Here is a 10080-nt window from a genome sequence, read left to right as displayed (position 1 = left end):
CAATTCTTGTAATTGTTTTTGCCAAACACTAGAGAAATTGCATTTATAAATGACATTAAAAGCGAAATACAAATACAAAAGCCTCAAGGGTTAGAACAAACGCCTCTGAAGTTCTACACCACACAGAGAGATATAATTACAATATCAAATTTATATGGCACACCTTCACTTAAAGCCATGCAGAGCCAACTTGATTTACAGTAACAAATCAATTACATTAAATACAAAAATTCTTAACGTGAATGGGAAGTCAACATGATCCACGAATCACTCCAACAAATAGTTAATCCCATTCCCATTTATTGTTTATCATGTTTTATTTCTTTTTATTTTGACTTTGGGCCAAAACAAAAATGTTGGAAATGATTAAATTCTTTGTGTTTTGTTTTTTGTGAATTCCTCATTGCATCAAAATTGCCTCTCGGCAGAGTCAACTTATCCTTGAGATTTGTACCCAAAAAAATATCCATATATAGAAGCACGTTTCCACAGTCAATGTCATTATCTCTCTCAAAATAAGTTTTTTTTTTTTTTTTTCCTTTTCCAATCAAATTTGATTTAAAAAATAGTCATGGTTAGAAATTGGAAGCACTAAGGCTGATGAGAATAATGCACTCTAGATAGGTTTCAACAACCAAAAAAATAAAAAACATCACACAACCATGTGATGGCCACTTGGCTCTAGCTTTTTTTAGGCTTCCACAACCATACAAAAAAATATGCGAATTTTGGTATTCTTCTTTCTTTCTTGTGCCACCATTGCCACTATCTCTCTCAACTTTTTGGTATATGCTGTTCAACTAATAACTTTACCTCTATCTCATTTAATGTTCCATTGCAAATTGGAACATTCTTCTTCCATTTGGCTTTGGCCCCTCCCCTCTCAAACCAAAAAAGAAAATTGTTCTTCCCTCTTTTGTTTCGACTTTTTCAAGGGAATACAATATTAATAATGTTTCTTTGAACACAGAATTTGGAATTTGTGCTATATGTGTAGAATGTGGAGAAAAAGGCAAGCAAATACACAGAGAAAAGAAACACAGGATATGTGCCCAAGTTGAAAAGCCAAATAGGTCAGATTGGCCAGTGGAGGAGTAACAAGTTTCTTACGACAAAAGAAGATTGTTGCATACAATCAAGTATTCAAGAACAAAATTCAAAGTTGGCCCTCTAGAATCATTTGATTGAATTGAAATAAACCTTTGATAGCAAATCAAGTGGAGAACAGGCAAATAAATACAATTAGAAAGCCAATCGGGTAGTGAAAAAAGATTTTAACTTGCAGATAATGGTATCAGATTTGAACCCCATAACACCTTGATACTGTGGAATTACAAGCTAAAGACATTATTGAGCAACATCCCAAAGTCAAAGACATTACGGAGCAACATCCCAAAGTCAATACTGGGAAGAAAAAGTAGTTGTTCCACTCATTGGGGGAATGAACTAGGTTTGTGTTTAGGGGGCACTTATAAACCTCAGTCTTGGGTTGGTTTTGTTCAAAAACCATACATTACGTCAATGCGAAGTATTTGCTGTTGTTGAATTTGACCCAAGAAAAAGAAAAGAAGAAAGTTGAACATGAATGGTCTCAGTGTGACGAAATATCAACTCATAGTCTTACATTTTATGTATTTCTAACTCTAAGGAAACTATTCCTATTTTTGAGCCTTACTAAGTTTATAGTTTTACATAATTTATTGATTTTCTCGGAGTATAACTTTTTGTTGTTGCCAAAATTAGAAAGGGGGAGGAGGGAAAACTCACACACACGGGTAGCAAGAGGATTTGAACCCAGGGCCACTTAGGTGCACACCAAAGGCCTGACCCAATGGAGAATGCTAGCGACATTCTCTCTAACCTTCTCTTTTAGACATTCTCCATTTTCCTTTTGACATGTGTCATTCTCCTTACATTTAAAACAATGTCATTAATGTATCATACAGACTATCTTTTGTTTTCCAAGTTTACTCTTATTATATGTATTGACTTTCATGTTTCCTTCAATTTATCCAAATTTGTTTCTTTTCCATAACTTCCTTACAACCTTATTAAAAAATTAAATAAGAAAAAAACATCATTTTTTTGATGTTTACGTGGTTGTGGTCTTGAAGTGACGTTTTTCTTTCAAAATTGTTATGTGGAACAAAATTATGGCCTTTATTACTCAGATTTATTTTTTCTGAAAAAGAAAAAACAGATATTTTTTATCTGAAAAAAAAAAAACAGATATTTTCTTTCAAGTTTTCTTTTTATTAAATGAGGTCATAAGAAAGTTATTAAATTTTTTTGGATAAATTAAAGGAAACATAAAATTTAATACATTTAATAAGGTTAAATTTGGAAAACAAAAGATAGATTGTAAGATTCAGTAATGACATTGTTTTAAGTTAAAGATAGTGACACATGTCATAAGGAAAATGGAGAAGGTCCAAAAGAGAAGGTTAGAGAGAAGGTTGCTAACATTCCCCAACTTGTTTGTGGCTAAACAATGTGATGGTTATATATATATATATATATATATATTTTTTTTTTCACATACTATATATTTTTTTTTTTTTGAGAAATTTTGGGATTGCATTCATAATTCAGCAATAAATAAATAAATAAAAAATCATTAGCCACCAAGGGCCAATACAAACTAGCCACAAAAGGGCCTTACAATAGCAGAGCGATTTAACGTCAAAATTAAAAGAATATGGGGCTTCTCTACTAATGATCACGCATGATCGAAGAAACTCTAGCATAGGAATCCCAACTAAGAGTGCAAACTCAGAACAACCAAAAAGAGATAAAACTTGAAAAAAACCAAGTTATAACAATACAAATAAAACTCTCACAGAAGAGAGGTGGAAAGCTCTCACAAATGAGAGGTGAAAAACTTTCACAAAAGAAGAGGTTAACTAAATAGAAAACGCAAGAGTCTCTGCAGCATATTCCAAAAATGAAGAAACAACAAAAAAGATGGTTGTAGAGATTCGAGACCGAAACACATGTAGAAATCCGATGCAGAGAAGCATCTGCTTGTGATGAATGGATGAAAATCATAACAAAGACAAATATGAATAACCCTATGTCTCTAAAAATAGGGGAACGTGATGATCCTGGAAAAAACCCACATTCAAAGCCGCTCAATCTCAGTGAGGGAGAGGAGGTCCCTCCCCCTCCCCTTCCCTCTCTACTATGTCTTGTTGGTCCTTTAAGGTTTTTCTCTCTGAGAATTTGGAATCCCTATGTTGCTGGTCTGAAGATCTCTCGTCATTTGAGATCTGGTGACGTGTTTGAGCTTCAATTGCTCATTTATGAGGTTTCATGCCTCCTTCCTTATTTGTAACCCCAAATCTCCACCATTCCATTCTTCTCAGAGTTGTTCTTTGGTTGCCCTAAGATTGGTTGATGTTATCTTATAGGTGTGTCGGCAATCTCGAATCCAATGAAGTTGGGATATCTCAGGTTGATGTTGTTCATCACCCAGACCCTCACTTTTCCATCTCGACCTGGTTGCATCTCTTGGAGACAGCGGCCAATCCGAAGCTCGATCTCTAGAGTAAATCTTGGAACGTGTGTAGAGCTACGGTAATACTACGGCTTGGGTGCTTGCAACACCTCCTTCCTATTTCATGGTTCCGGTTCTCTTGGCTTTGGACTATTTTGAGTGGTATCGGTTATGGTGGCGAATATGTGGTGGTCCAATTTTTATGTTGTTTTTTGAGACTGTTTCTTTCAATTGGGTGTTATGCTGTTTTTAATTCAATTTGTTTCGTAATTTTAGTTTAGTTTATCCGTCAGTATCACCATCTGGGACAATCTTGTTGTTCTTGTTCATGTGATACTATAGATTGGATGTTCCTTTGAGCTTCTTTACTGGGTTGCTTTATTTTGTAATTCTATGGTCTCCCCGTTTCAGGTGAGGCTTTCAGTTTTATGGAATTATCATCTTTCTCGACCAAAAAAAAAAAAAAAAACTATAGGGGAGATTGTTTCTCTCAGACACACTACCAAGGTGCCATGGAATTTCAAACATGAGACCTCTGGTCTACAAGTCAAGAGTCTTTTCCACTAGGCTAGACCCAATTAGCCCTTACTATATTATATAGGGCTAATATCATTTTAACCACAGCTCTCAAATATGCAACCGACGAAAAAACGACTTCGTCATGTTGATGAGCAACAGAGAAAACAGTCTCTAAGCTTCAAACGACAGCGTGTGTAAGGCTATAGACAATGGGAAACAACGTGCTTTCTTGAATGTTGTCTACGAGAAGCCCTCCCCACAACAATCACTGAAGAATTGGCGAGAATAAGACTAAAATATAAGCGGAAACGATGTTGTGGTGAGTTGAAAACCAGGCGACGAAGAAAAGCAAGAGACCGTGAGAGAGGGCATAGCAAATGAGGGGACTAGCTTGCTCTGCAACTTCAACACACTTTGCTTCGTTCCTGAAAAACATCCATTCTTGATTTTCTCTTGTTTTCGATTTTTTTGTTTTTTAGGAAACGCAATCATGAGTGTAGAATATAGGTTTTATTTTAATTTTAATATCCATCAAAATTTTAATTTTTTAATATTATTTTTTAATGTTTAATTACACCTAAGCTAAAAAAAGTGGACCCTCTGTTTTCCACATCATCATTTAATAGAAGACCAAATGGTCAAAGTGACGGAAAGTGTAAATTGGTCAAATTTTGAAATGTTAGGGCGTAAATTGATAAAATTAAAACCCTATTTCAAAAATGACCCCAAACCTTGAAGGGGTAAAATGATGTTAGCCTTATTATATATTAAAAATGTTTAATCAATGCAAATTTTTTTTTTTGCCCTAATGCCAATTTAACTTATTTCTGGTGTTGTATATATAGGAGGAAAAAAATTACATAAAGTCAAATGTCATATGAGCACTTATTTTTTTGGGAGATTCACTATTATACCCAATATAGGGGCTCAATTTATTAAAATACCCTATATGAAATGGACTTTAGAAACACACCAAAACCCCATTTACAATATAACAAATAGGCTTTTAACTTCTTATACATTACAAAACTACCATTGATTTCTTAAAACAAGCCCAACCCCAAATCTCATAAAAAAAAACCCAAAACACTCAATAGGGCATCAAAGTAATTTAATAATCAAAATTAAATTAAATAGAGCCGACTGTTATTTTAGAAAAATTAGGTTTTAGACATAATTAACTTTATTAATTAGTTTGTAAGATATTGGATATTTTGGTTTTAGTTTTAATACCTAGGAAAAAACTACTATTTTGGATTAGCCCAAAGAGAGGCCCAGATTCGTTGGGCCAGGTAAAAAATAACAACTGATAAGAGAATTCTACCCTTCTGATAAGACAATTCTATCCTTCTGGTATAATTCTACAATGGCACATGTAGTAATTTTAGGGTTGTTGGATGTCCTTTTGGTCAAATTAGGTGGCTTTGGTTTTATATTAATTAAGCAAAATTAATTATCTTTCTTCCAAATTAGTTAAGTTTTTTATGGGTTAAAACTAAAGAGCCCTATTATTTTTGGGTTTGTTTATAGAAATTAAATAGTGTAGAATTTATTTATATTTTTTGTGCAAAGAATGAATATATGACTAAATATCTCTTCTTTTTTCTTTGTTTTTTTTAACCCAAGAAAACGTCATATGAACTAATCGAATAAAAATGTGATATATATATATATATATATATATATATATATATGAGGTTGTAATTTGTAAGAACAGTCAATATTGTTCTCTATGCATGACATATTGGTGATGAGGACCCCATTAAAGACAAATAAATATGTCGTTGTTGAAGACCAGATCCTTCTTCCTCCCTCGACAGGGCGGCAATAAAATTTCCATCAGTGACATTCATGTGTTCCTTGTCTCACTATTGTTGGCCTCTGTTTTTGGAAGTCATTTTCATGTTAATTAATAGTTAACATTATCTCAAGAGTATATATGTTTTTCACTAGTTTTTTTTTTTTTTGGGGTCAGAATTATGACATTTACACAATTACAAAGTTCTATTCAAATATACGACGTGACTTATTTGTAGATATCGATTTAAAAAATGGAAAATATAATATTCGAATTTGGTTAAACTTTCCATCAAGAGAAAGAGATGATCAAGATATTCTCCATAGTCAAACCATGTGAAATGCTCAAATCAAAATACATGTATACAACGTGTGATTCTTGGAATTGTTGTCTCCATCCATTTGGAAACCAAAATTATTGGATCCGTGATTACCTACTTGCCAATTCATTTTTTGTCTGATATTATAAGCACACGACTTTCGTATAATTTATCTATATTAATATACACATTGTAGGTATTTATCACATGTGACATGTCAATGAAAGATCAGTCCTCTAAAGTACTGTGTTGGCTAAGCTATGAATCGATCTGACTTAAACAAATCAATTTGATTAGAAGCACAAAAGGGCTATAGATGGAAAGCATGGGTGAATGAGAATCACAAGGGTATGTGATGGTCAAAATAATTACATATACATAGATATAGGTCCAATTTCATAAACAAGGACCACTACAATAAACAGAACCAACTACCACGTGCTACTAAAAAATCAACATAAGAGACCCCGTATTCTAAATTGTCAAAGAAAGGTCTTCTATGAGAACAATCATAGTCCTTTGTACATCGCAAGAGTTGATTAGCACCCGAACGATCAGAGACACATGAACATACCTAGAAGAGAACACTAAGGAGGGAAGAAAAAGAAAGGGAGAAAGAGGGATGCTGCCAACCCCAAAAGGGCAAAAAAGCTTACATGAAATGAGGACAACACTGTTTTGCTATTCCTGACCAATAACACAATGACACGTGAAAAAGTTATCTTACATATCATTGCGTTATTAGTCACATGAAATTTTCTCTCCGAAAAGGGGTGGCGGCTAGAAAACCTAACCCCCAACTTTTTTTTTTCTCTTGCTCTCCTTTTGAGAGGACCCTAAACTTTTTCTTTTTCGTTGATAAACAAACACTTACATTGTTTGTTGCTTATTTAATAATATTAATCATCTAATCCCTTCAAGTGTAAGTAGTTCCGTTGAAGAAAAAAAAAACCCACATGAAACGAAACCATGCATGAGTTTCATAAGTTTTCAATTTTATTTTCATTGGTCTCATGACTCATGACCTAGTGGAGGACGGAAGGGGGAAGATAAATTATTTTTTAAAAAGTTTTATACATTGTAGTATGGGTAGAATGAATGATTAAGAATTTTATTGGTGTGTAGGGTAGAATCAAGGGTTTAAACATAATTATCCATAGGAGATAGACACAGTTTTTATAGGGAACATATTTCTCACCTGTGGTAATCAGTCATTGCCCATATAAGATTACTGGACATCATTATTGTAGATACTAAAGTTTTTATGAACTAATCCAATAAGTTAATTGGTTAAATGTTGATGGAAAGTTTTTTTTGGTTGAGTTGTCAACGGGGTTTAACCCAATGGAAAAAGGTCTCTTGACTTGTAGATCAGTGGTCTCAAATTCGACCCCAATGATGGCACTTTTGACAAGTGTGTGTAGAAAACCCACCTCCCCCAATATCGGTTGTATCAGAACATAAAAAAAATTAGTGAGTCTAATATAAAGTAGGGTTCTTTACTACTTATAATAAAACACATATTTTTGCCCAATATCTAACACAATATATGATATCAATTAGTCAGTTTCTATTTTCATGTGAACAAATTCATATAAAGTTTCAACAAAAATCAAATCCATAAAAATCATTATATTTAGGGACCACATTCAAGATTTCTTACACTATAATTCTCTGAATATATACTTCTTAAAGCACCTATTTATCAATTTTTCCTATTCCTTTTCCTCCTTTATTTTGCATATGATTGCATGGGCGGTTGCAATTCTATCCTTTATCATTGTGGTAGCAGTGTGAATTATTTGTCATAGTTCCATAGATAGTATTGGTCTTGCAAAGTGGACCTTTTGACAATGACCCCAAAATCCTCGATTTGGAAGACAGAGAGAGATTTGAACCCCCCCTACTTTTTTTGGGTCAATATACATCACATCATGACATTCATTATCCATGGAGTGAAAATGAAAAAAAAAAAAACAGAAAAAAAAAAAAAGTGAATCACTCAATTCCTTGATTGTTTCAGATCAATCCATCATTATTTTAGCCAATGAAATCGTAACGAAGCACTAGACAATGGCATTGTGTTATTTATAGTAAGCCGCCTTGTTCTTTGTCTTAATTAGAACCATATTTGTAGGGTTTTTTTAATTGGGTTTAAAAAAAAAAAAAACATGTTTCTTCCAATTAATTGCATTCCAGATTTGGCAGGCAAAATATGAATTTTTTGTTGACAGTGTGAATCTCGGTAGGGAATTGAAGCCTTGCTTAATAGTTTAAAAAATCTCGAGTTTTTTATTTCTTGTCAAATTCTAATATGGTATTAGAGCATATTATTTACGTGTTGAGCTCAATCGCTTACATACTTTCACTTCATATAATATATGTTATTTACGTGTTAAATTTAAATGAAACCATACGTAAAAAGACATGTTAAGAGTGTGCATTCTATATTGACGAATTAAATTTTTTCCTAATAATTTAAAAGATCTTGGACCTCTATTTTTTATTTTTATTTTTATACTCAAATTCTAATATTTTCTGCATAAAAAACAATTGAAGCCTTATAAAACAACGGCCAGAGTCTATAGCCATCACAAATCGATTAACCTATAGCTAAATTAATAGTACCTGCACCATGAAGTGATTGCTTTTGTTTGTGTTTTTTTTTTTTTTTTTTTTTTTTTTTTGGGGTCAGAAACAGTGCTTTCATTCCAGAGGGAAGCAGCCAAGAAGCCAGATCCAGAAGAAATACAACAGCAACAAACAAGGAAGTCCAAACCACATGAAGTGATTGCTTTTGTTTTGATAGTCCCTTTTTCCATTTTCTGTGTGAATATGATGGCTCTCAAATTTTCAATGTTATGCGATGGGGTAGCACATATTTACATTTTTACACACACACGCATATATATCAAGTTCTTACCTTTCATCATGACATAATTAATTACAGTTGATGAAGAGGTTGAAAGTTTTGAACCGAGAAACCTCTTACACCTAGAGTTCCAATGTTGACTAGACAACCATTAAACTCCAAAACCCCGCTATATTTCGAGTACCAATAACAGCTCTCTTTATTTAGTACAAGCATCAAAGTATTCAAATTTTTTACTACCGCCAACTGATGTGTTACATAACATTATATAGCTTATTAATTGTAAATAAACGATTTCATAATGGGTCAAAAAAATAACAAATGAAATTCTGCCATAATTTGAGATTTAGAAAGTTGAGATATGCATTGAAGTGTCCAGAAATTAGGATTATTGTTACTGGAAGGATGCTTTTGTGATGGGTTTCCAATCTCAATAATGTTATAGGATTGGCTGCATGATCGTCAAACAGAAATGTTACATCTCTTCTGCAAGTCTAGCCTAGTGTGCTGCTGGCCTATCTCTTCAATTCTTTAACAAGTTGCTTTCATCATTGGCCGCAAGGACACAAAAGCTGATAAATATATTATCAAATTCCGCCTCATGCATTCAAACGACTGAAATCAGCCTCAACTCTCAAAGTGCTGGTTCTAATGATTATACTATATGCTATTTTACCAAGTCCTTGAATTTAAACCGACCTCCCACTTACTTGTACTCGCTTTTGCATAAATATATAATTGGGTTTGAAGGCTCCATTGGTCAGAGCTTCAAAGGTTTGCTTTCTTATGAGCAATGATGTTTGGGATTGGATCTTTTTGAAAACACAAATATTAAATGCATTTTTAACAAGTTCAAGTCCCGATTTAGCGTGTTGGTTTGTTTACGGTGTTAAAGAATATTGAAGTCCCACATTTGGTTTCACTGCACTAATATCTTCGAAGTCTTTTGTGATAAAACTACACATCTATTATAAGTTTTATACGTGATTAAATTGAGAACAATATCGATGTTATTAGTAGTAGGCCGTGAGTCCACCTTCTGAAATTTAACAGATAACTCCACCACACTGTCTCCA

Source organism: Prunus dulcis, chromosome 2 (assembly GCF_902201215.1).
Source record: "Prunus dulcis chromosome 2, ALMONDv2, whole genome shotgun sequence".
Classification (NCBI taxonomy): Eukaryota; Viridiplantae; Streptophyta; class Magnoliopsida; order Rosales; family Rosaceae; genus Prunus; species Prunus dulcis.
This window is presented reverse-complemented; position numbering follows the sequence as displayed.